Source organism: Anomaloglossus baeobatrachus, chromosome 8 (assembly GCF_048569485.1).
Source record: "Anomaloglossus baeobatrachus isolate aAnoBae1 chromosome 8, aAnoBae1.hap1, whole genome shotgun sequence".
Taxonomy (NCBI): Eukaryota; Metazoa; Chordata; class Amphibia; order Anura; family Aromobatidae; genus Anomaloglossus; species Anomaloglossus baeobatrachus.
The window spans coordinates 32,262,108-32,288,974 of NC_134360.1; the positions used below are offsets into that span (position 1 = coordinate 32,262,108).

The window sequence follows — 26,867 nt, forward strand, 5'->3', positions numbered from 1 at the left end:
GCCTTCAGATATGAAAGACCTGGAGCAGTTTATAAAGAAGAGTCCGATATTCCAGGTGAGAGGAGGAAGAAGCTGTGGACGGTTATAGGAAGTGACTGATTGCAGGTATTTATTCCAAAGGTCTTGCAACTAAAGTATTAAACTAAGGGTGTCAACAATTTTGTCCGGCCCATTTTTGGAATTTTGTATGAAATTATGTTTAATTTTGCTTTTCCCTGTGTTTTTTTTTTTTGTATTATTCCAATACACACAAAGGAAATAAAGATGTGCATAACAAAAATTAAATGGAGGGTGCTGACAATTTTGTTCGGCCCATATGTGGAGTTCTGTATAAAATTATGTACAATTTTGCTTTTCTTTCGTTGTTTTTCTTGTGTTCTTCCAATACACACAAAGGAAATAAAACAAAACATGTAGAATTGTAATCATTTTCTAAGGGGAGATACTTAAATTTCAGGAACAATTTCAAGGGTGCCAACACTTTTGAGCATGACTGTATATGGCTGAAAAATAATTGTGGTTAAAAGTGTTTTGGTTTTGTTTTTTTTAAATGTCAAATCGTGTTTATTTGTTACAATTTATGCAATCAATAGGTATGTATATATATATATCTATATATATTCCATATAATAATATATATAGCTATATAAATAGAAACGGTAGTGTAGTCAGGAAAGCCAGGGTCTGGTAACAGGAGGACGCGTATGGACACTGGGAGTAAACAGAGGCGTAGTCAGGTCATGATCCGAGGGTCAGCATTCCGGGAAGGCATGTAATGGATTCAGGGAGTAAACAGACGTGATCAGGTAATGGTCCGAGGTCAAAAGCCGGGAGATCGCGAAAAGAACAGTGAGTGGGCAGAGAGGAGTTAAACAACGGTCTGGGGTCAGGAAACCAAGATCAAAACACATGTAGAAACACAGGCGAACAGCACAACTACAGAACCAGAGTGTACGACTGGCAAGGTTCTGGGAGAGCATGCTCAGTAAAGATTACTTAGCAATTACGAGGAATAGCTGAGTAATCAGCACCTCCTAGAACCAGCACAGAAGCCGGCGTTTTTTTTAATAAATATATATATATATATATATATATATATACACATATATATATATATTATATGTATATGTGTGTATATATATATATATATATATATATATATATATATATATATATATATATATATATATATATATATATATATATATATATAATCTATATCTATATATCTATCCATATAATAATATATATAGCTTCCGTATTTTTCGGACTATGAGACGCACTTTTCCTCCCAAAAATTTGGGAGGAAAATGAGGGGTGCATCTTAAAATCCGAATACAGCTTTACCTGGGGTGCCTGTCTGTGCGACGATCTGGTGCGTTCCGGCGGCTGAATGCCTGTGGCTGCGTGCGGGTGGCAGCCGGGTGCTGCGTGCGGGCGGCAGCTGGGTCCCTGTTCCTGCATGCGGTCGTCGGCCGGGTACCTGTACCTGTGTGCAGGCGGCAGCCGGGTCCCTGTACCTGCGTGCGGGTGGCAGCCGGGTCCCTGTACCTGCGTGCGGGCGGCAGCCGGGTCCCTGTACCTGCGTGCGGGCGGCAGCCGGGTCCCTGTACCTGCGTGCGGGCGGCAGCCGGGTCCGTGTACCTGCGTGTGGGCGGCAGCCGGGTCCCTGTACCTGCGTGCGGGCGGCAGCCGGGTCCCTGTACCTGCGTGCGGGCGGCAGCCGGGTTCTGCGTGCGGGCAGCAGCTGGGTGCCTGTCTGTGCCGGCTTCCTCTCTGCGCGGGTGGGCGGCTGTGCGGCAGGTTTCCCAGTGCGTCCGCGATCACAGTTTCAAATGATGGCGCCGCGAGACAGCGTGTGCGCAGATGGAGCTCTTGGGCCAGAGTTCCATCTGCACAGGCGCCTCTCCGAGAGTCAGCGCGTGCGCAGATGGAGCCCTTGTATAAGAGCTCCATCTGCGCATGCGCCGCTCCGGGCGCCATCGTTTGAACCGGGACCGCGGACACACTGGGACACTCACTGCACCAATCTGCTGCACCACTCACCCGCCGCCGCTGCCACTACTGACCTGCCACACCTGCCGCCACTGACCCACCGCGGCTGCAGCCACTGTCCCGCCGCGGCTTCCACCAGTGACCCGGCGCACCTGCCTCCACGGACGCCGCCGCACCTGCCGCCACTGACCCGTTGTGTGTGCCAACAGAACCTCTGCCCCCTGTGACCTGCTTCACCACCACAGCTGCCCCCCTCCGGTAAGACAACACTAAGACAACACCGGAGTATAAGACGGACCCCACTTTTATTTTATTTTTTTTTACCTTTTTTTTTTTTTTTATCTCAAAATTTGGGGTGCGTCTTATAAAGCGAAAAATACGGTGTGTATATATATATATATATATATATATATATATATATATATATATATATATATATATATATTATATATATATATATATATTATATATATATAGCTGGAAAAACAAATAAACAAATAATGGAAAAGAGCCAGTGTAAGGGTTGTGATATAGTTTTCCACCAAACTGAAAAACAAATATTTCCGACTTACCAGCTTCACCGTGAGACATCACACCCCGTCACTCATCATGCCTCACTATTCAGAGATCTCGCACACGTCCTGACCATCACCGTCCTGTGCAACCATCAACGAAGGCTGGAACACAAACAAGACAGGAACAGGGTGAAATAAGCCAAGAAGTCAACAAGGTAAACAAGAAACTGGAAGGACGACTTGTGCCACGCACTGCTCTATAAATAATGTGTAAAATCCAGGGCTGAGATGATCAACCTGAAAGAGCGTAAAAACAAAAAAAACAAAAAAAAAAAAAAAAAACAAACAAACACACACACACAAAACAAAACTACATAAAGTCCAATAAAGAAAGAATAGAAAAAAGAATTTTCAGGCAAAATTGAATTTCAAATGGAAAACTACAATGTCTGACTGTAAGATCACAGGAGGAGTTAATTTAGCAAAAGCTGGAGAGCTGCAAATTTGGGACCACAAGAATAAAGGGTGACAGCTGAAGAAATCAATCTCAGCAGGTTGTCCGTAATTGCCATACACTTCTATGGGAGATAGGGAAAAAAAGAGCAGCACAAAGCACTCCGGTGTTTCCCAAATCTTGGGTGTCACAATTCCTCTGTGCAGAGCATCTTGCACACTAGGAGATGCTCTGTGCAGAGCATCTTGCACACTAGGAGATGCTCTGTGCAGAGCATCTTGCACACTAGGAGATGCTCTGTGCAGAGCATCTTGCACACTAGGAGATGCTCTGTGCAGAGCATCTTGCACACTAGGAGATGCTCTGTGCAGATCATCTTGCACACTAGATGCCCTGTGCAGAGCATCTTGCACACCAGGAGATGCTCTGTGCAGAGCATCTTGCACACCAGGAGATGCTCTGTGCAGAGCATCTTGCACACCAGGAGATGCTCTGTGCAGAGCATCTTGCACACCAGGAGATGCTCTGTGCAGAGCATCTTGCACACTAGGAGATGCTCTGTGCAGAGCATCTTGCACACTAGGAGATGCTCTGCTGTGTTTTCCTGGCCTACTAGCTGGCAGGTTGATTGACAGCGCTGGCTTCTATGCTGGTTCTAGGAGGTGCTGATTACTTAGCTGTTCCTCATAATTGCTAAGTAATCTTTACTGAGCATGCTCTCCCAGAACCTTGCCAGTCGTACACTCTGGTTCTGTTGTTGTGCTGTTCGCCTGTGTTTCTGCATGTGTTTTGATCTTGGTTCCTGACCCCAGACCATTTTTTAACTCCTCTCTGCCCACTCACTGTTCTTTTCGCGATCTCCCGGCTTTTGACCTCGGACCATTACCTGATCCCGTCTCAGTTTACTCCCTGAATCCATTACATGCCTTCCCAGAATGCTGACCCTCGGATCATGACCTGACTACGCCTCTGTTTACTCCCAGTGTCCATAAGTGTCCTCCTGTTACCAGACCCTGGATTTCCTGACTACACTACCGCTTGTGCTACCCATAAGTAGTGACTAGCATCACACTGGGCACCTTTGTCATTTAACATACCCCCTTTCTTACCTAGTGGTGATTTTTTTTGCTTTTCAATTTGCTTTTGGAGAGACCGGTCGACCATGTAATTAATGTGTATGGAGGGGGCTTGTGTCTACCTTGACAGTAGATGTGAGGGGAAGGAAGGATCGGGTATATTACATTTCAACCAGTTGCTTATTTCCGCCTCCCTAGGAAAGGAAAGAGACGGACGGGGAAAGAGACGGACGGGGAAAGAGACGGACGGGGAAAGAGACGGACGGGGAAAGAGACGGACGGGGAAAGAGACGGACGGGGAAAGAGACGGACGGGGAAAGAGACGGACGGGGAAAGAGACGGACGGGGAAAGAGACAGACGGGGAAAGAGACAGACGGGGAAAGAGACAGACGGGGAAAGAGACAGACGGGGAAAGAGACAGACGGGGAAAGAGACAGACGGGGAAAGAGACAGACGGGGAAAGAGACAGACGGGGAAAGAGACAGACGGGGAAAGAGACAGACGGGGAAAGAGACAGACGGGGAAAGAGACAGACGGGGAAAGAGACAGACGGGGAAAGAGACAGACGGGGAAAGAGACAGACGGGGAAAGAGACAGACGGGGAAAGAGACAGACGGGGAAAGAGACAGACGGGGAAAGAGACGGACGGGGAAAGAGACGGACGGGGAAAGAGACGGACGGGGAAAGAGACGGACGGGGAAAGAGACGGACGGGGAAAGAGACGGACGGGGAAAGAGACGGACGGGGAAAGAGACGGACGGGGAAAGAGACAGACGGGGAAAGAGACAGACGGGGAAAGAGACAGACGGGGAAAGAGACAGACGGGGAAAGAGACAGACGGGGAAAGAGACAGACGGGGAAAGAGACAGACGGGGAAAGAGACAGACGGGGAAAGAGACAGACGGGGAAAGAGACAGACGGGGAAAGAGACAGACGGGGAAAGAGACAGACGGGGAAAGAGACAGACGGGGAAAGAGACAGACGGGGAAAGAGACAGACGGGGAAAGAGACAGACGGGGAAAGAGACAGACGGGGAAAGAGACAGACGGGGAAAGAGACAGACGGGGAAAGAGACAGACGGGGAAAGAGACAGACGGGGAAAGAGACAGACGGGGAAAGAGACAGACGGGGAAAGAGACAGACGGGGAAAGAGACAGACGGGGAAAGAGACAGACGGGGAAAGAGACAGACGGGGAAAGAGACAGACGGGGAAAGAGACAGACGGGGAAAGAGACAGACGGGGAAAGAGACAGACGGGGAAAGAGACAGACGGGGAAAGAGACAGAGACAGACAGACACAGAGATAGAGAGAGTGATACAGAGACAGACAGGTAGACACAGACACACATGGATAGAGACAGACGGACAGACAAGGAAAGAGAGAGAGACAGACATACAGAGACAGACACACAGACAGAGATAGACAAACAGAGACAAAGAGAGACAGACACAGACAGAAACTGGGAGAGAGAAAGACACAGACAGAGATTGGGAGAGAGACAGATAGACAGTTACTATCCCGGGCAACGCCGGGTACTACAGCTAGTCAGATATATTAGTCAAGTGACCACTGCAGTCAGTCTAGTGACCATGGAACTCAGTGATTGTCTGCAGTGGTCATGTGACAGATGAACGTGGACTGGTGGGGTCCTCCGAAGCAGGAGAGTATAGTGGGTTGTATTTTCAAGTTTATTGTATTGTGTCGCCCCAGCATATGGGATAATGAAGACTACAGGCCCACATTAATTCAGTATAAATTGCTTTGAATTCACCTAGTGAACCTTTAAGCGCGTCTGTAAGCGCACGGCGAGTTTATTTCATTACACCGGCATCGCCATAGAAGAAGATGAAAAAAAAGAAGTGATTTGTGAGCTGCGGAGGCCCTGTCATTAGCTCGCTCTATTCTGACGCCGCCGCGGATGATGTATCAAGTCTCCCTAGTAATAATCATGTCCCTGCGATAAGCAACCAACAACATCTGATGTAAACAGCGCCGATACAAAATAAGGACACCGTGTCATCAGCCAAGACAAAACAGGCCGGTTTGTTATGGCGAACCATTAGACGAGCAGAGGGGAGCAGCTCAGCCGATGCAGGAACTCATCCAGCCATAGTACTAGGCAAAAAAAACTCTGCAAACCAGTATTTTTAATTGCTCCAATGCATATAAAAAAAAGTAAATCAGTTTTGCAATTTTGTCTTAATTAGGAAAAAAATACCGTTTTATGTATACAGCTAATATGCAGACCTATGCGTTTCGTTAGCTTTATATACCTTGTGTGAAGATATAGGACTATGGAAACACATAGCTCTGCATAAGAGCTGCATGCACAAAACGGTACATTATATTTTTATTATTTAGATGTACTAGTGCCATTAAGAAGATTGTCGCCAGGGTATGTGTCTGTCACACCAGCACAAGTATAAGAAAATTGCATGAATGACAATTCCCCAATAAATGCATTCTGTGTATGTGAATCTATCCTTAAAGTGTTGTCAAGGTCTGACTGGAGGATAGCAAGGTACAGGGGGCTTCTATACTGTCCCACATGCTAAAGGATACTCCAGATTACTGCTGAAGGTGGCGATGCCAGAGTCCAGTGCCTTACTATTCTTAAGACCAGAGCTAATTTGTTCCCTCCCCAAGGAAGGAAGGGGCAGGAGTGTATAGAAACACAGATTAAGACAGACGGGAAAACAAAAACTTGGTCACTTTGCAAATTCAAATTGAATTTTGAATGTAAATTCAAAGGAGAAAAACAAGAGCATGAAGGCAGCAACAAAAAGACAACAAGGGTTAACACGACAACCACTCACAGCAATAATGCAAAACAACCATTAGTAAGTCAAGATCACAACACTTCACCAGACCAGAATAGGTAATCTATAGCTGGCATTAATGGAATAGTCCAGCCAGCATATATAGGAAAGGAGCAAACAGGACTGGCTCTCCCAAAGCATGTGATCAAAGAGACTAACAAGCAGCCCAGCAGAGATTAACTCTTGCTAGCCTACGCAAGTCTGTGGGTCGACGCTTGATAAAGACATTGGTTGAAACGTTGCTTCTTTTTCTACTGACGGAATAAAGACAACAAGACATTTTTCACCCAGGTTTCTCTTCTTTGCGGTATGTGTCTCCAAGTGATCCCTTGGTGTTAGACGTGCGTCTGGATGCTGCGGTTTTTGTGTTATGCATTTATACAAGCGGCTATAGACTGTGGTGCTGCGGTTTTTCCTTTGCTACCAGTCTGGATCACAACACTCCACCAGACCAGAATAGGTAATCTATAGATGGCATTAATGGAATTGTTCAGCCAGCGTATATAGGAGAGAAGCGAACATGACTGGCTCTCCCACAGCATGTGATCAAAGAGACTAACAAGCAGCCCAGCAGAGATTAACTCATGCTAGCCTGCCCAAGTCTGTGGGTCGACGCCTGCATCTCTCTGCGCTGATCACAGACGTCAGAGAAGTTACCAGGAAGAGTGCCAGAATCTGTAGTTTCCACAGATCCTGACGCCACCGTGACAGTAGGCGATGCCTGCAAAAATCTCCTTGTGACAAGGGTTCATTCCATGGTCATCACTGGGGGCCCCACACCTATTTTCTCTTCGAACAGACTGTTAGTTTTATATATGCACCTCTGCTCTATTCATTCTAGTTTATAAACTGGTCAAAAGTGTTAAAATAAACTATTACGCACAGGTCTCATTTTGGGATTACCTGGTACTGTGCCTGTGCTTCTTGGTCCTGACCTTGATACACTGAAAAAGCTGGAAATGCCTAATCAGCCAATCATTGGCTGCAGTGATGACCCGCCTCTGGCCATGTTTGGCTGAGAGGGTTGTAGCACCCAGAGATATGGGGTACTCGGTTCCGGGCAGTAGAGGTTTTGGGGGCTGTCACGGTGGTAGCCATTACCCGGTTCCGTGCCCTGGGCCCTTTTTGTAATGGGGATATTTATAGGGGAGAATAAGATAATGTTCACATGTGACGTCACTTGCGGTGTTGGGAGCCACCGGCGCAGAATGTCTCTACTGGGGCTGATGGTATTGGCAGCTAGAATGGTAGACCCTCCACAAGTAGGGTTTTGCCCCAGAGGGTGTATGGTGCGGTGGGCGTCAGAAGGAGTCCACACAGGTGTTCAGTGCAACTGGTTTATTATTATTATTTATTATTATAGCGCCATCAATTCCATGGCGCTTTGCAAGTGAAAGGGGTGTACATAATAGGGACAAGTACAATAATCATAAACAATACAAGACACAAACAAGTACAGGAGGAGAGAGGTCCCTGCCCGCGAGAGCTCACAGTCTACAAGGGATAGGTGAGGATACAGTAGGTGAGGGTAGAACCGGTTGTGCGGCGCTATATCAGACTGAGGGTTACGGCAGGTTGTAGGCTTGTCGGAAGAGGTGGGTCTTCAGGTTCCTTTTGAAGCTTGGCAAGGTAGGCGAGAGTCTGATGTGTTGTGGCAGAGCATTCCAGAGTATGGGGGAGGCACGGGAGAAATCTTGGATGCGATGGTGGGAAGAGGAGATGAGAGGGGAGTAGAGAAGGAGATCTTGTGAGGATCGAAGGTTACGTGCAGGTAAGTACCGGGAGACTAGGTCAGAGATGTAGGGAGGAGACAGGTTGTGGATGGTTTTGTATGTCATGGTTAGTGTTTTGAAGTGGAGTCGTTGGGCAATGGGAAGCCAGTGAAGGGATTGGCAGAGAAGAGAGGTCGGGGAGTAGCGGGGGGACAGGTGGATTAGCCGGGCACCATAGTTTACTCACTGCTGGTAGATGTTGACTGGTTGCCCGAGGCCGGCTGGTTTCGCCTCCAGGTCCCCTTCGTCCCAGTGCCAATCTGGTTCTCTGGTATCTTCTTCGTCTGCACCTGTCTCTGATAAGTGGGTCCCCATGGTATAGAACAACTAGGGGTCCCCGTTCTGTGGTTTCTCCAGTTCTGTCTGCCTGATGGTAGCGTGAACCCTGTGGGGTTGGAGTCTCTGGTCCAGTCCCCCCGGTTCTCCCTTTGCTACGGAGTCTTCGGATTCTTTAGGGTCAGCAAGGTCCTTGATGGTTCCCTTGCTGTGCAGGTGTTAACAGGTCGGCCTGGAGCGCTTTCCTGTCCTAGGGTCCTGTACCCCGTCGGTGCGTAGTTCCGGGAGTACTCCACCAGCAACCACTTCTCCTGGGTACCAGATCACCGTTAACCTGAGTCAGGACGTCGTTTTGCTTCCACCTTCACTCTCCTACCGCTGTCAAGTCACTGACTACTCTCCACAGTCCGCCCCTCCCACCTGGTCAACTAGTGGACTGGATTGGCTCCACCTCTAGGCGGCCATCCTTTGGTCCCACCCTAGCTGGGTACCATTGTATGGGGGATTGTTGGGGAAAAACTGGGATTACCTGGGTTTTTGTTGGTACTGGCACTGGGGTTCTGGGTCCCTAAGGAGGTAGGCCTTGCATCCTTGTGGGGATGCAGAACCTTGTAGCACCCTGATGGCTTCAGGGGCGCTACACAGGCACTTCTTGCGTGTCGAGGATGTGACCTGGAAGCACAAAGCAGCAGGGACCATTTAGGCTTTAGGAATGAATCTGTGGGTGATCAATGCATAAGAGTATCAATTTTTTTTATTTTATTTACCAGTCTGCTGACTTTAAAAATAATTTTTATACCAATGAAACATCCCTTTAAATGCTTGAAATAACGCTCATCCAAAAAGAGGCCCATTGCCGAAGCAGGAGACACGGAGAACCTCCGACCTCAATAATGTTTTCTTTTACAATGTGTCAGTATCTGTACCGGTGCTTTGCATATTGCACAAACAATGGGTGAGCGTGGAGAACTTTTAGAAGGTAACTAGAGCTGAGAGCCGAGGCACTGTTATACTGCCAGTGATTTATTACGGGCATGCAAATTGCAAGGCCGGATTAGCATGGTGTGACATCTTAGCACTGTAAATAATTAGCTATGTGTTTGTGGACCGCGCTCGTGGAGTCAGGTGCGCCACTTGTTTATCATTTGAAGCATTATCCGCTCCATCTGCTACTGTAGGTGATGGCAATCTTTGGACTGTCCGGTAGGGTAGTGACCAGGAGTTAACCATTTGCTTACTAACAATTGGTTGAACAAAAATTTGGGGAATTTTTCTTTTTGGAATCATTAAAATGCACATTACTAAAGGGGGAAGATTGAAATCATTGGTGCACACGATGGAGATGGAACATTTTGGAAATGCTCTACAACAGGTTTCTACTCTAGGCCACCAGAGATATTTTCGGGTATATTACCAGGTGTTAAGGAGTGTGACTGGGTCCTTCTCCCATATCACACAATCAACGCAGCGAGAGATGGCTGTACAATCCAAAGAGCATTTATTCCAAGCAAATCAAATGGTCCATAACATAATCCACTATAGAGAGGGTAAAAATAGTAAAGAAAACACAAATATAGTCCAGTAATGGATAAATGTCCAGGTCTCTCTGAGAAGCCGCACCTTCAGCCCAGAGGTTCAATCTTCGTCCTTCTCTCTTCAAGTTCTCAAACAGACTGACTGAATCTTCCAGGTAAGCAAAGAGGTTGGGTGGATCCCAGGCCCCCTCCCCCAGACTTAGGGACAGGAACACTAAAGGGGATGATTACCTACAGACAATACAATGTACACACAAGCAGTACAAATAATGGACAGTGAACCAAGCTTAAAATACGAATCTACACAACATGATACACCTCCCCCCATATCCCACCATCACAAGGGTGTACACTCAAGTTTGGAAGTTATTCACTATCCAATGACCGCTGGGACCCCACTAACCGCAAAAAAAACCCAGGGATCTGAAGAGTCCCATGTGACTGGAGCAGTGGTCAATCATGTGCACTGTGGCTCCATTGACTGCTGGAGATAGTTGACCGCTGCGCTCGGCTTGGTCTTCGACACTCCCATAAGATTGAATGGGGCAGCAGTCTGTATGATCGACCATTCACATGGGGCTCCTAAGTGACATGGCTTCCAGGATCGGTGGTCAAAAGGTTATCTTCTATCCCGCAGCAACAGACGTTGAGACCCCATAAAGTTATAGAGTTTGAGTGGGATTACGGAGTCAGCAGAGTGATGGTGACTCTTATGCAAACCTCAGAACAAAAAAAAAAAAACTGTGGCCCCCCACCAGGAGCTTTATAACATGGGTTTCCACCGCCGGGCAGCTGCAACAGCCTTACATCACCATGCACAATGCCGAACCATACATCACCAAGCACAATGCCGAGCCGTACATCACCAAGCACAATGCCGAGCCATACATCACCAAGCACAATGCCGAGCCGTACATCACCAAGCACAATGCCGAGCCGTACATCACCAAGCACAATGCCGAGCCGTACATCACCAAGCACAATGCCGAGCCGTACATCACCAAGCACAACACCGAGCCGTACATCACCAAGCACAATGCCGAGCCATACATCACCAAGCACAATGCCGAGCCGTACGTCACCAAGCACAATGCTGAGCCGTACATCACCAAGCACAATGCCGAGCCGTACATCACCAAGCACAATGCTGAGCCATACATCACCAAGCACAACACCGAGCTGTACATCACCAAGCACAATGCCGAGCCGTACGTCACCAAGCACAATGCCGAGCCATACATCAACAAGCACAATGCCGAGCCGTACATAACCAAGCACAATGCCGAGCCTTACATCACCATGCACAATGCCGAGCCGTACATCACCAAGCACAATGCCGAGCCATACATCACCAAGCACAATGCCGAGCCGTACATCACCAAGCACAACACCGAGCTGTACATCACCAAGCACAATGCCGAGCCGTACGTCACCAAGCACAATGCCGAGCCGTACATCACCAAGCACAATGCCGAGCCGTACATCACCAAGCACAATGCCGAGCCTTACATCACCATGCACAATGCCGAGCCGTACATCACCATGCACAATGCAGAGCCGTACATCACCATGCACAATGCCGAGCCATACATCACCATGCACAATGCCAAGCTTTACATCACCACTACATTGTTTCTCAAAAAAGCAGTCACTCAGTCAAGGTGCACAAGGATTTAGTAGTAGAGAGGAGGACTACTAACGAGCTGTCAGTCAGGCTAGGAAGATAGAGATTCAGCAGAAAGAGGGAGGACAGATGCTGATGATATAGCAGGCTATTGTGGGAGAAAATTCAGCAGCTGCAGGGAGGAGAGACACTGAGGAGCTGTCAGTCAGGCTAGGAAGTTGGAGATTCAGCAGATACAAGGAGAGTAGATGCTGATGATCTATCAGGCTAATGGGGAAAATTCAGCAGCTGCAGTCAGAATAGACATTGAGAAGCTGTCAATCAGCAGGGGCATAACGACCACACTCGCAGAGATCGCCACTGCGACTGGGCCCAGGGGTGTAGGGGGGCCCGCCGGCCCCAGCCCCCGATTCAGATGGATGTTTGTCCGCGGGCATGCATCCAGCTGAAATACATTGCCGCATAGAGACCTGACGGGTCCCTGCACTGCGATGTGCCGGCTGCCAATGAAGGGCAAAAATATTCACTGCTCCCCACGCACACAATCCCGGGCATGAGGAGCAGAGAATTTGCTGGCAACTGCCGATGCTGTAAGTGGCCACGTATGACATTGACATTGTACGCTGCGCTGCTTACATGCTGGCTAGTTGCCGGCATGCTAGCGTTGCAGGAGGATACTGGGAGAGCACAGGGTAGGGGAGTACAATCGTTTATTATCAATATTTGTTTTTTTACTGTATGTGGCACGGTGGGGGGCTATATACCAGGATGGGGGGGCTATATACGAGGATGGGGTGGGTATATACACCAGGATGAAGTGGGTATATACCAGGATGAGGGGTCCATATTTAAGGATGGGGCGCTGTATACCAGGATGAGGTGGCTATATACCAGGATGAGGTGGCTACATACCAGGATGAGGTGGCTACATACCAGGATGAGGTGACTATATACCAGGATGAGGGGGCTATATTCAAGGATGGGGCGCTATATACCACGATGAGGTGACTATATACCAGGACGAGGTGACTACATACCAGGATGCAGTGACTACATACCAGGATTGGGGATATATATTAGGATGGGGACATGCTTGGGATATATTCCAGGATGGGGTTATATACCAGGATGGAGACATGATGAGGCCATATAAACCATGATGGGGCACATATACCAGGATGAGGCCATTATACCAGGATATAGCCATGAGGTGACTACATACCAGGATGAGGTGACTACATACCCGGATGAGGTGACTACATACCAGGATGAGGTGACTACATACCAGGATGAGGTGGCTATATACCAGGATGAGGTGGCTATATACCAGGATGAGGTGGCTATATACCAGGATGAGGTGGCTATATACCAGGATGTGTACATTCTTGGGATATATTCCAGGATGGGGACATGATAAGGGCATATAAATCATGATGGAGGCACATATACCAGGATGAGGTGATTATGGGGCCATATATACCTGGATGGGGCCATATATACCAGACTATATCTATGATCAGGGTCATACACCAGGATGAGGCTATGATGGGGACATATACCATTATGGGATCATATATACCAGGATATAGCCATGATTGGGTCATACACCAGGATGGAGCCATGATGTGGACATATTTACCAGGATGGGGGACATATTTACTAGGAAGTTGTACAGGATGGGGGACATTACTACAGATTGAAGGGGGGGGTAACTTGTATGTATTTATAGAATTTAGAATGCTACAATGGCCCATGCATCTGACGAACATGTGGGGGAGGCCCAGGCTCAAACTCTGCCCCGGAGCCCATCAGATTCTAGTTACACCACTGTCAAATCAGGCTATGTCGGTAGACACTGAAGTTACATTTTCAAAAACCATTAGGTAGATATTTTAATCCCATAGATGGATGTTATGATCCGGAACCATGGAAGACCACCACAAATCATTGGCAAAAGGTGACAAGAGCATTGGCAACTATTCTGGCCGCCATCCCCTTACGAACCATCACAACTAGAAGTAGCCGAGGGGTGAACTAACATCCTGTGCACCGTGAACCCAGCCGGAGAACTAACTATCCTAAAGGTAGGAAAGATGAATAACTCTCTGCCTCAGAAAATAGACAAGAATAGCAAGCCCCCCACATTCAAAGACTGCGGTGATATAGGAAAAACACAATACACAGGTAGATGACAGGATTAGCAAAAGGTGAGGCCCCCGCTGACTAAAATAGGAAAGGACAGGAAAGGGACTGATGGTGGCCAGAGAAAAACCCTGCAAAATACCAACTTCCTGATAGTACAAAAAGGCCCTCAGATCGCACGATCTGAACTCCGTCCTATACCAGGTGCCCTTGTCATAGCAATGAACAGAAAACAAGAATCATAAAGTCAACAAGCCACAAACACATGGACCCAAAGGAGCTATACTCCACACAGAACTACAGGGAGTTCCCCAACAAGCCACTGAGGGGGAAAATCCCTGGAAGCAAATAAAATGAAACCAACCACAGCAAATGACAAACCCAGATAAACAAAAGAACCAGACTATAAATAAAGAGCAAGCACTTATCTGGAGTAGATGTGGTGTAGAGCAGGATTAAGCAGGCTGGAGATACAAAGAACAACTGACATCCGGCAACAGCCTGCAATCAGACCAGGACTTAAATAAGCAGAGAGTTAGCAAAGGAAACACCCACTGCACAACACACCTGGTCCAAGTCCAAACCATTCCTGGCCACCAGAGGGAGCCTCCCAGCAGCCAAAACATAACTAACATTCACAACAGATGGACCTCCCTGGAGAACCATGTCACCCTTTTAGTGCAGCCATAAACAATCTTTCCATCCAATCTAGCTACAATCCCAGTAATATACATACCAAAGTATTTAGTATGGATAAAACAAGCAGCTGTATGTGCGCTGTATGCAAGGGGCAATATTCCACCAGTGAACGCTTTTACACGTGTTTGGCATTTTCCATTAATCTAAGTCAGATGAAGATTAACCTGGAGCGAGGATGAAGATGCTGCAGTTATCACACTGTTCCTGGACAATAACATGTGTCGGTTTGGATGCCAGCATTCACACTCGCTGGAACAAATCGGAGCCACGCGAGGCCTCCGCCGCTCGGCATCTCCGCAGATGAACAAGCGCTCTGGGAATAGGATTTACAAACACCTTGTTCTTACAAACAGGAGCGCGCTGTTTCAAAGTTTTCATCTCGCCCACTTCTCCCCTCAGTCATTTATCTATGGTAGAAAGAAAGAAAAAAAAAAAGTCTACTGGGAACAGGGAAGAAGCAGCTGCCGGTTCCCAGAGGAGGCCAAGAACAATCAACATGTTTATTGTGTAAACTGTTACCCAGTCCATAAAAGACATGAGAAATCTTAGAGACACAAATATAGAATGTACATAAAAGCAAATAAACCGGTCTTATGTTTTTCTTTCCACGACTGACTCTTTTCCTTATATAAAGGAAGGTTCTAATTGGGCAAAAAAAAAACATTATGAGGAAGTTGGGTTCATCTGTTTGTATCCTGTCTCAGGTGACAGACTGTCATGTGGTTTCTGGCAAAAGAAGGTCACAGCGTTTGGCTGCACAAAATGCTCCCTGACGTTCTATTGTTCCAGCTGTCAGTATTCATTGTAATAAATAGCTTTCGTGTTGGATTTTAATCTCACCCCCTTTTGGACCCAGCAGGAGCTCGCCTTCCACCCAGCTGCTGATCATCAGCATTATCTTGATGCTTAAATACTCCTATCTTCCCTGGATTAGTGCTGGTGATATTATTCAGTTAATTCTAGCCCTGGTTGCAAGCAGGTGGCTTGCTTGCATCTGTAGTGTTGTTGCTGAACTACTGCCTGTGTCATCTGTGGATAAGTAGTTCATGCTTTGTCCCTCTTGTGTCTTCTTTAGTGTTTAGTGGGTTAGACAAAGAGCTCATCCCATCCGCTCGCTATTTAGGGTGCAGTACTAGGGTTACCTAGAGTCAGGTATCCATCTCGGCGCATAGGTGCAGAACCTATCTAGGGTGGTAAGGGACCCCAAGGACCAGTTGTAGGCTTGGTCAGGGGTCACAAACTTCCCAGTCTCTTACCTTTCGCCGCTCGCTTGGTACTTCCCGTACCTAGCGTGACATATCCACTCTACATTGCAGACAAGTGGCAAACCATGCACCTCCAAAGAGGTAGCGCTCAGTCATGTTTTGTCCCATCCCCTTTAGTACAAAAGGAAAATAATCTGTACAGGATTCCCCTCTCCTGAGGAACCTGCAATGTTACCAAAAATGAGGATCCAGAGTTACGGCCTATTTTATATTTTACAGCTGTATTGGTAATTCTGCTAGCTACTATGGAAAAAGGTCAACAACGACATGCAAAACTCCCCCTTGATAAAGCACAATACTCCACCTTGATAAAGCCAAAAACTCCCCCTTGATAAAGCACAAAACTCCCCCTTGATAAAGCACAAAACTCCCCCTTGATAAAGCACAAAACTCCCCCTTGATAAAGCACAGGCGAAACACTTAGAGATCCTCCCTAGTCTTGGTACTGGCACTCTTCTCACTATGGGTAAGCAGTCATGTTGATCTTTTTATTGTGTTGATACTTTGGATACCTTTATATTTGGATTAAGAAACTTTCCCTATCTAAATAGTACCTAAATATTACAATATATGGTCAAGCTTTATATGGTTGGTCAATTTCAATTCAATAGAATCAGATATGCAGAACATATCTAATATATATAATATATAAAGATGTATGTATGTATGTATGTATGTATGTATGTATGTATGTATGTATGTATGTATGTCCGCTAAAGAAATCCACACTCGCATTTACAATCATGACATTTTGGACAGACACCTCATTTTGGGGCTTGTTTCATACGTCCTTCACAAAGTTTAATCTGCCCAATTACAGCCTTGCTGAAGCATCCCCAGATCACCACCGATCCTCCACCAAATTTCACAGTGGGTGCAAGACACTACGCCGCTCCAGGTCTCCGTCTAACCATTAGATGACCAGGTGTTGGGCAAAGCTGAAAATTAGACTCAGAGAAGTTTCTTACTCCAGTCCAATTGGGCAGAATAAACTTTGCAAATGATGTAGGAATCAAGCCGCCTACAAGGTTATCCTGGAAAAACAGTTGCCTCCTTCTGCTCAGGCAATGTTCCCCAACTCTGAGGACTGGTTTCTCCAGCAGGACAATGCACCATGCCACACAGCTAGGTCAATCAATGTGTGGATGAAGGACCACCACATCAAAACCCTGTCATGGCCAGCCCAATCTCCAGACCTGAACCTCATTGAAAACCTCTGGAATGTAATCAAGAGGAAGATGGATAGTCACAAGCCATTATACAAAGAACTGCTTACATTTTTGCACCAGGAGTGGCATAAGGTCACCCAAAAGCAGTGTGAAAGACTGGTGGAAAGCGGCCAAGACGCATGAAAGCTGGGATTATAAATCATGGTTATTCCACAAAATATTGATTTCTGAATCTTCCTGAGATAAATATTATTAGTATTGTTGTTTTTAGATGATTATTAACTTGTTTTCTTTGCATTATTTGAGGTGTGAAAGCAATTTTATTATTATTATAATTATTGTAGCGCCATCAATTCCATGGCGCTTTACAAGTGAAAGGGGTGTACATAATAGGGACAAGTACAATAATCATAAACAATACAAGGCACAGACTGGTACAGGAGGAGAGAGGTCCCTGCCCGCGAGGGCTCATAGTCTACAGGAGGAGAGAGGTCCCTGCCCGCGAGGGCTCATAGTCTACAGGAGGAGAGAGGACCCTGCCCGTGAGGGCTCATAGTCTACAGGAGGAGAGAGGACCCTGCCCGCGAGGGCTCACAGTCTACAGGAGGAGAGAGAGGTCCCTGCCCGCGAGGGCTCACAGTCTACAGGAGGAGAGAGAGGTCCCTGCCCGCGAGGGCTCACAGTCTACAGGAGGAGAGAGAGAGGTCCCTGCCCGCGAGGGCTCAGAGTCTACAAGAGGAGAGAGGACCCTGCCCACGAGCGCTCAGTCTACAAGGGATAGGTGAGGATATAGTAGGTTAGTGAGCAAAGCAATGCATTGTTCTGTTATATTGACCATTTCTCATTTTCAGAAAATAAATACAAAAATTTATTGCTTGGAAATTCGGAGACGTTGCCAGTAGTTTATAGAATAAAAGAGCAATCTTCTATCTATATACAGTTAGGTCCAGAAATATTTGGACAGTGACACAAGTTTTGTTATTTTAGCTGTTTACAAAAACATGTTCAGAAATACAATTATATATATAATATGGGCTGAAAGTGCACACTCCCAGCTGCAATATGAGAGTTTTCACATCCAAATCGGAGAAAGGGTTTAGGAATCATAGCTCTGTAATGCATAGCCTCCTCTTTTTCAAGGAACCAAAAGTAATTGGACAAGGGACTCTAAGGGCTGCAATTAACTCTGAAGGCGTCTCCCTCGTTAACCTGTAATCAATGAAGTAGTTAAAAGGTCTGGGGTTGATTACAGGTGTGTGGTTTTGCATTTGGAAGCTGTTGCTGTGACCAGACAACATGCGGTCTAAGGAACTCTCAATTGAGGTGAAGCAGAACATCCTGAGGCTGAAAAAAAAGAAAAAATCCATCAGAGAGATAGCAGACATGCTTGGAGTAGCAAAATCAACAGTCGGGTACATTCTGAGAAAAAAGGAATTGACTGGTGAGCTTGGGAACTCAAAAAGGCCTGGGCGTCCACGGATGACAACAGTGGTGGATGATCGCCGCATACTTTCTTTGGTGAAGAAGAACCCGTTCACAACATCAACTGAAGTCCAGAACACTCTCAGTGAAGTAGGTGTATCTGTCTCTAAGTCAACAGTAAAGAGAAGACTCCATGAAAGTAAATACAAAGGGTTCACATCTAGATGCAAACCATTCATCAATTCCAAAAATAGACAGGCCAGAGTTACATTTGCTGAAAAACACCTCATGAAGCCAGCTCAGTTCTGGAAAAGTTTTCTATGGACAGATGAGACCAAGATCAACCTGTACCAGAATGATGGGAAGAAAAAAGTTTGGAGAAGAAAGGGAACGGCACATGATCCAAGGCACACCACATCCTCTGTAAAACATGGTGGAGGCAACGTGATGGCATGGGCATGCATGGCTTTCAATGGCACTGGGTCACTTGTGTTTATTGATGACATAACAGCAGACAAGAGTAGCCGGATGAATTCTGAAGTGTACCGGGATATACTTTCAGCCCAGATTCAGCCAAATGCCGCAAAGTTGATCGGACGGCGCTTCATAGTACAGATGGACAATGACCCCAAGCATACAGCCAAAGCTACCCAGGAGTTCATGAGTGCAAAAAAGTGGAACATTCTGCAATGGCCAAGTCAATCACCAGATCTTAACCCAATTGAGCATGCATTTCACTTGCTCAAATCCAGACTTAAGACGGAAAGACCCACAAACAAGCAAGACCTGAAGGCTGCGGCTGTAAAGGCCTGGCAAAGCATTAAGAAGGAGGAAACCCAGCGTTTGGTGATGTCCATGGGTTCCAGACTTAAGGCAGTGATTGCCTCCAAAGGATTCGCAACAAAATATTGAAAATAAAAATATTTTGTTTGGGTTTGGTTTATTTGTCCAATTACTTTTGACCTCCTAAAATGTGGAGTGTTTGTAAAGAAATGTGACAATTCCTACAATTTCTATCAGATATTTTTGTTCAAACCTTCAAATTAAACGTTACAATCTGCACTTGAATTCTGTTGTAGAGGTTTCATTTCAAATCCAATGTGGTGGCATGCAGAGCCCAACTCGCCAAAATTGTGTCACTGTCCAAATATTTCCGGACCTAACTAATTATATATATATATATATATATATATATATATATATATATATATATATATATATATATATATATATATATACATATATATATACATACATATATACATATACACACACACACACACATATATATATATATTTATATATATATACACACACACTGTATATATAGATGTATATATATATTTATAGTATGTATGTATGTATGTATGTATGTATGTATATATATATATATTATATATATATATATATATATATATATATATATATATATATATATATATATATATATATATATATATATATATATATATATATATATATATATATATATATATATATATATATATATATATATATATATATATATCTATATCCAGTGCAGACCAAAAGTTTGGACACACCTTCTCAAAGAGTTTTCTTTATTTTCATGACTCTGAAAATTGTAGATTCACATTGAAGGCATCAAAATTATGAATTAACACATGTGGAATGAAATACTTAACAAAAAAGTGTGAAACAACTGAAAATATGTCTTATATTCTAGATTCTTCTTTATTCAGCTGGAATAAAAGGCTGAGAGTAAGGGGTACTTTGCACGCTGTGACATCGCTAGCCGATTGTAGCGATGCCGAGCGCGATAGTACCCGCCCCCGTCACACATGCGATATCTTGTGATAGCTGCTGTAGTGAACATTATCACTACAGCAGCTTCACACGCACTTATCTGCCCTGCGACGTCGCTCTGGCCGACGACCCGCCTCCTTCCTAAGGGGGCGGGTCGTACGATGTCACAGCGACGTCACACGGCAGGTGGCCAATAGAAGCGGAAAGGCGGAGATGAGCAGGACGTAAACATCCCGCCCACCTCCTTTCTTCCGCATAGCCGGTGGAGGCAGGTAAGGCGATGTTCCTCGCTCCTGCGGTGTCATACACAGTGATGTGCGCTGCCGCAGGAACGAGGAACAACATCATATCTCCTATTGGTGAGACATTATGAAAATGTCCGACACTACACAGATCACCGATTTACGACGCTTTTGCGATCGTTTATCGGTGCATCTAGACTTTACACGTTGCGACATAGTTACCAGCGCCGGATGTGTGTCACTTTTGATTTGACCCTGACGATATCGCAGTAGCGATGTCACAACGTGCAAAGTACCCCTAACCGCTGGTCACACCAGCTTCCCGATGAAGAACGGGGAGCGCCATGCCATCATTGATATATCAGATAAAATCTGTGATTCTGCAGGTAGGCCTCACATCGGGCACAATTTATAGATTATCTGCTGAGAAATCTTCAATATGTTTTTACTGATTGTAAATATTTGATCCTCAGATCGACTCCAAGACACATTGATCCATGAGATGTGTCATGCTGCCTGCTGGGTCATCGATGGCAATGAAGAACATATGGCCACCACCAGCTATGGGAGCAATATTGTGAGACGGTGGCACAGATCCACCCGGATCTCCCGCCCATTAGTGTATTCCACAATTGGGAGATCTACAATGAATGAAGGCAATGAAGGACATTGTTAGTATAAGAAGCTTATGTGTGAGGTAATATGATATCGGTGGAGAGATGGATAGAGAGAGACAGAAAGAAACAGACAGACCGAGACAAACACAGACAGAGAGATACAGATAGACAGAGAGGCAGACAGAGACATACAGAGAGAGGCAGACAGAGAGGCAGACAGAGAGGCAGACAGAGACATACAGAGAGAGGCAGACAGAGAGGCAGACAGAGAGGCAGACAGAGACATACAGAGAGAGGCAGACAGAGACATACAGAGAGAGGCAGACAGAGAGGCAGACAGAAAGAGGCAGACAGAGACATACAGAGAGAGGCAGACAGAGAGGCAGACAGAAAGAGGCAGACAGAGACATACAGAGAGAGGCAGACAGAGAGGCAGACAGAAAGAGGCAGACAGAGACATACAGAGAGAGGCAGACAGAGAGGCAGACAGAAAGAGGCAGACAGAGAGACACTTAGTTACTATCATGGGATAGAAATAAAAACGCAAATGCCTCACCAGAGAGGAAGAAGACTGGAACTCCAGCACCCCCTATAGGAAATAGCAATCCTAAAAAACAATATCAACCCTATAACTAGTTTGGTATAAAATCCAACCCAAATCTGGGATTTTAGTACCCCATATCTCTTACAGCGGCCGTTGCAGGAGAAATGTAAGGTCAGATGAGGCTTCCTCAGGCGATCAGATGGTCACCAGGCTGTTTTCTATTTAAAGCTATGTGGTCTCTATAAATATATAGGAGCAATTTACTTTAAGAGCTTAGAGTCTGACACCCTAATATTCTGCACCATTCCAGTCCCATTAACACCCTATCAAATGAACATGACAGAACGCTTTGATTCCGACTTAAGGTTTTCCAGGTGCTAAAGATTTCAGAAACTAGCAAGAAGCAGTTCATGTCAAAATAAAGCATGTTAATCATTGCTATACATATTTTTAATATATTAGTTTATTTCCTCCATCTGTCCTTAGCCATAAGAATCCTGACTTATCGAAATGTCAGAGATTTTAAGAGGGAGGTGAAGAAATAGCAACTCCAAAGTTTCATTAAAAAGGAAGGTGAAGGTGATCGAAACAAGATTCATTCCTTGGTATACCAAGGACACCAAGACATTCACTAGAGGAACACTTAGGGACCAATGATGGTGCATGACACATGGACGTCCTCTTTGGTGTCATGCTCTGCCCTCTCAGTTGCTTTGGTGTCATCCTTCTGTACTCTCAGGTGCTTTGATGTCATGCTTCGCTCTTGCAGGCATTTTGAGGTCATGCTTCACCCTCTCAGTCGCTTTGCTGTTATGCGCTGCCCTCTCAGGTGCCTTGATGTCATGCTCCGCCCTCTCCGACGCTTTGATATTATGCTCCGATCTCTCAGGGGCTATAGTGTCATGCGCTGCCCTCTCAGGTGCTCTCATGTCATGTTCTGCCCTCTCAGGCACTTTGGTGTCATGCGCTGCCCTCTCAGGCGCTTTGATGTCATGCGCTGCCCTCTCAGGCGCTTTGATGTCATGTTCCGTCCTCTCAGGCGCTTTGATGTCATGTTCCGTCCTCTCAGGCGCATTGATGTCATGTTTCGTCCTCTCAGACGCTTTGGTGTCATGCTCTACCTGCTCAGGCGCTTTGGTGTCATGCTCCGCCCTCTCAAGCATTTTGATGTCATGCTCTGCCTGCTCAGGTGCTTTGTCATGCTCTGCCTGCTCAGGTGCTTTGTCATGCTCTGCCTGCTCAGGTGCTTTGTCATGCTCTGCCTGCTCAGGCGCTTTGGTGTGCTCGGCCCTCTCAGGTGCTAATATGTCATGCGCTGCCCTCTCAGGCACTTTGATGTCATTCTTCACCCTCTCAAGTCGCTTTGGTGTCTTGTGCTGCCTTCTCAGGCGCTTTGATGTCATGCTCTGCCCTCTCAGGCGCTTTGGTGTCATGCTCTGCCCTTTCAGGTGCTTTGGTGTCATGCTCTGCCCTTTCAGGTGCTTTGGTGTCATGCGCTGCCCTCTCAGGCGCTTTGATGTCATGCGCTGCCCTCTCAGGCGCTTTGGTGTCATGCTCTGCCCTTTCAGGTGCTTTGGTGTCATGCTCTGCCCTTTCAGGTGCTTTGGTGTCATGCTCCGCCCTCTCAGGCGCTTTGGTGTCATGCTCTGCCCTTTCAGGTGCTTTGGTGTCATGCTCTGCCCTTTCAGGCGCTTTGATGTCCATGCGCTGCCCTCTCCAGCTCTTTGGTGTCATGCTCCGCCCTCTCAGGTGCTGCACTAAGCTTTATCCTATAAGTTATTCCTGGAGTTTTTGCTCAGATGTTTGTATGGCTTTTATTTTTTTTTTTTTATTAGAGACCGCATGACCAAATCTTTAAGGCTCCACAGCTTCTCTGGGGACACATTTAATATAGCCATATTATAATTATATTTAAATATGGAGAAATACATTAAATTAGCATCAAAACAGGCAGCAAGGCACATATTTATTTTCACTGCAATGCACAGGAATTAGATTAGAAATGCATTACTATCAGGTGTTTGTTATTGACCCACATAATGCGGATGTTTTAGGAATTTGAGACGCCACAATTTACACCTCCTGACCTTTTATTCCCAAGTATGATGAGCCGTTCTGGCCTGTGTTTTACGATATCCCTTTTATTACTGTAAAACTTCATTCGTACCGATTCTTTAATAATTATACTACTTCATACAATAAAACGCAAAATTATAAATTTACATATAAATATAAAACAAGGAAAACCTTAAATTACTCAATATTAAATTACATTTCCTGCACGGATAATGCATCCTGTATTATGCTCCAGAGCTGCACTCAATATTCAGCTGGTGCAGTTACTGTGTACATACATTACATTACTGATCCTGCGTTACATTCTGTATTATACTTCAGAGCTGTGCTCCCTATTCTGCTGGTGGAGTCACTGTGTACATACATTACATGACTTATCCTGTACTGATCCTGCTTTACACCTTGTATTATACTCCAGAGCTGCACTCACTATTCTGCTGGTGCAGTCACTGTGTACATACATTACATGACTTATCCTGTACTGATCCTGCTTTACACCTTGTATTATACTCCAGAGCTGCACTCACTATTCTGCTGGTGCAGTCACTGTGTACATACATTACTGATCCTGCACTGATCCCGAGTTACCTCCTGTATTATACTCCAGAGCTGCACTCACTACTCTGCTGGTGCAGTCACTGTGTACATACATTACATTACTGATCCTGAGTTACATCCTGTATTATACTCCAGAGCTGCATTCACTATTCTGCTGGTGCAGTCACTGTGTACAGACAATATATTACTGATCCTGAGTTACATCCTGTATTATACTCCAGAGCTGCACTCACTATTCTGCTGGTGCAGTCACTGTGTACAGACAATATATTACTGATCCTGAGTGAGTTACATCCTGTATTATACTCCAGAGCTGCACTCCCTATTCTGCTGGTGCAGTCACTGTGTACATACAATACATTACTTGTACAGTCCCAATAAAGAAAATACAATCCCAAAATGTTCTATATTTGTGTTGATCTCCTTTGGCGTTCCCTTTGTTGGGTGCACACTGCAGCCGTCAATCTAACCAGCGTTGCAGCCACTATTTGTGATTTTTTTCCCATCCTTTTCCACATTATACTGCAACCTGTGCTCTGGGTTTATGACCCTGTGAATGTTGATGGGCGCGATCCCCTGCCGAGCACAGGGATCCTGCCGGCTTTGCCAGACTCTGGAAACATGTTTCAAATGACCAAATGCATCCACAACTTTAATCGTAGGAACCAAACCAGACACAACAAACCACAAAACGGTCCGCCCTCGCTGGTCGTAACTCATGTGTGCAGGATCCAACCCCAGAAGTATTTACTGAAAACCTGATTTCTGCCACAGGCTTTTTTCCGACGAGAATGTCAGATTTTGAAAAGATGCAGGTAAGAAGGTTGTGTCGTCCTCCATATATATAAGGTTAGTCATTAATGGAACCCGAGAAGACAAAATAGAAAAAGGACGTTCTACCCAACGACTCCAATGGCTCTGCTAGAAGACAGCTTTGGACAACTTTTTGTTTTCGTCAACTGGGTCTTTGGACATAAATACAATTTTTATTCCGATGCCATTTATATGGAGAGTGATGGGGTGCTACGCCAGATGACCTGGTCTCCACAATCACCAGACCTGAACCCAATCGAGATGGTTTGGGGTGAGCTGGACCGCAGAGTGAAGGCAAAAGGGCCAACAAGTGCTAAGCATCTCTGGGAACTCCTTCAAGACTGTTGGAAAACCATTTCCGGTGACGACCTCTTGAAGCTCATCAAGAGAATGCCAAGAGTGTGCAAAGTAGTAATGAAAGCAAAAAGGTGGCTACTTTGAAGAACCTAGAATATAAGACATATTTTCAGTTGTTTCACACTTTTTTGTTAAGTATTTCATTCCACAAGTTTTAATTCATAGTTTTGATGCCTTCAATGTGAATCTACAATTTTTAGAGTCATGAAAATAAAGAAAACTCTTTGAATGAGGAGGTGTGTCCAAACTTTTGGTCTGTACTGTATATGGCACGGTGCCACAACCCAGGCATCCGTACCAGCCATGGCATCAGAAATGGTGTGAAATTTGGTGCCCTTGAGGTGTTTCTTCAGGTTTGGAAACAGATGATAGTCGGAGGGAGCTAGATCTGGTGAATAAGGTGGGTGGTCAACCAGCTGGAAGCCCATCTCTGCCAGTTTTGCCATGGTCGCTTGTGCAGTGTGAGTGGAGGCATTGTCTTGCAGGAACAAGATTCCGTTGGACAGATTGCTGTGCCTTTTGGCCTTCAGAGCTGCCTTCAATTGGTTCTAATGTTCAATGTAATACCTTGCATTGATGGTGGAACCCTTTTGAAGGTAGTCCACTAGCAGCACACCTTCCTTATCCCAGAACACAGACCCCATCACCTTAGTGGCTGATTTTTGCACCCTGAACTTCTTTGGACGAGGAGAACCACTGCTCCTCCACTCTTTTGTCCTCCTTGTTTTCAGGGTGATACAAATAAATCCAGGTCTCATTCATAGTGACCGGTCGATCCAGGAAGTTCTTTTCAGTCCGGAAACGCTGACAAATGGACCGGGAAGTTTTCACTCGCTGCTTCTCTGATCTGTTGTCAAACATTTGGAGACCCACTTTGCAGATCGCTCCTTCATGTCCAAATGTTCATGGATAATGACACAAACACGTTCCCGGGAAATCCCCATGATGTCTGCTATTGCTTTAGCTGAAATTGGTGGATTCTCCAGTATGAGGTTGTGCACTGCATCGACGATCTCTGGAACAACCGCTCTCGGGCGTCCAGGACGTTCCTCATCATTGGGGCTGAAGTGGCCCTTTTTAAATTTGGCAACCCAGTTCTTAACTGTGGAA

General features: G+C 45.8%; 1 protein-coding gene across 1 annotated transcript in view; it reads right to left on the reverse strand.

The window, feature by feature from the left end:
- Positions 1-26,867, reverse strand: part of FOXP1 (forkhead box P1) — a 918,681-nt gene that overhangs the window by 808,503 nt on the left and 83,311 nt on the right. The window contains exon 3 of the mRNA XM_075321416.1: positions 2,568-2,672. The gene's annotated coding sequence lies outside the window, so the exon portion shown is untranslated. The remainder of the gene's footprint in view (positions 1-2,567; positions 2,673-26,867) is intronic.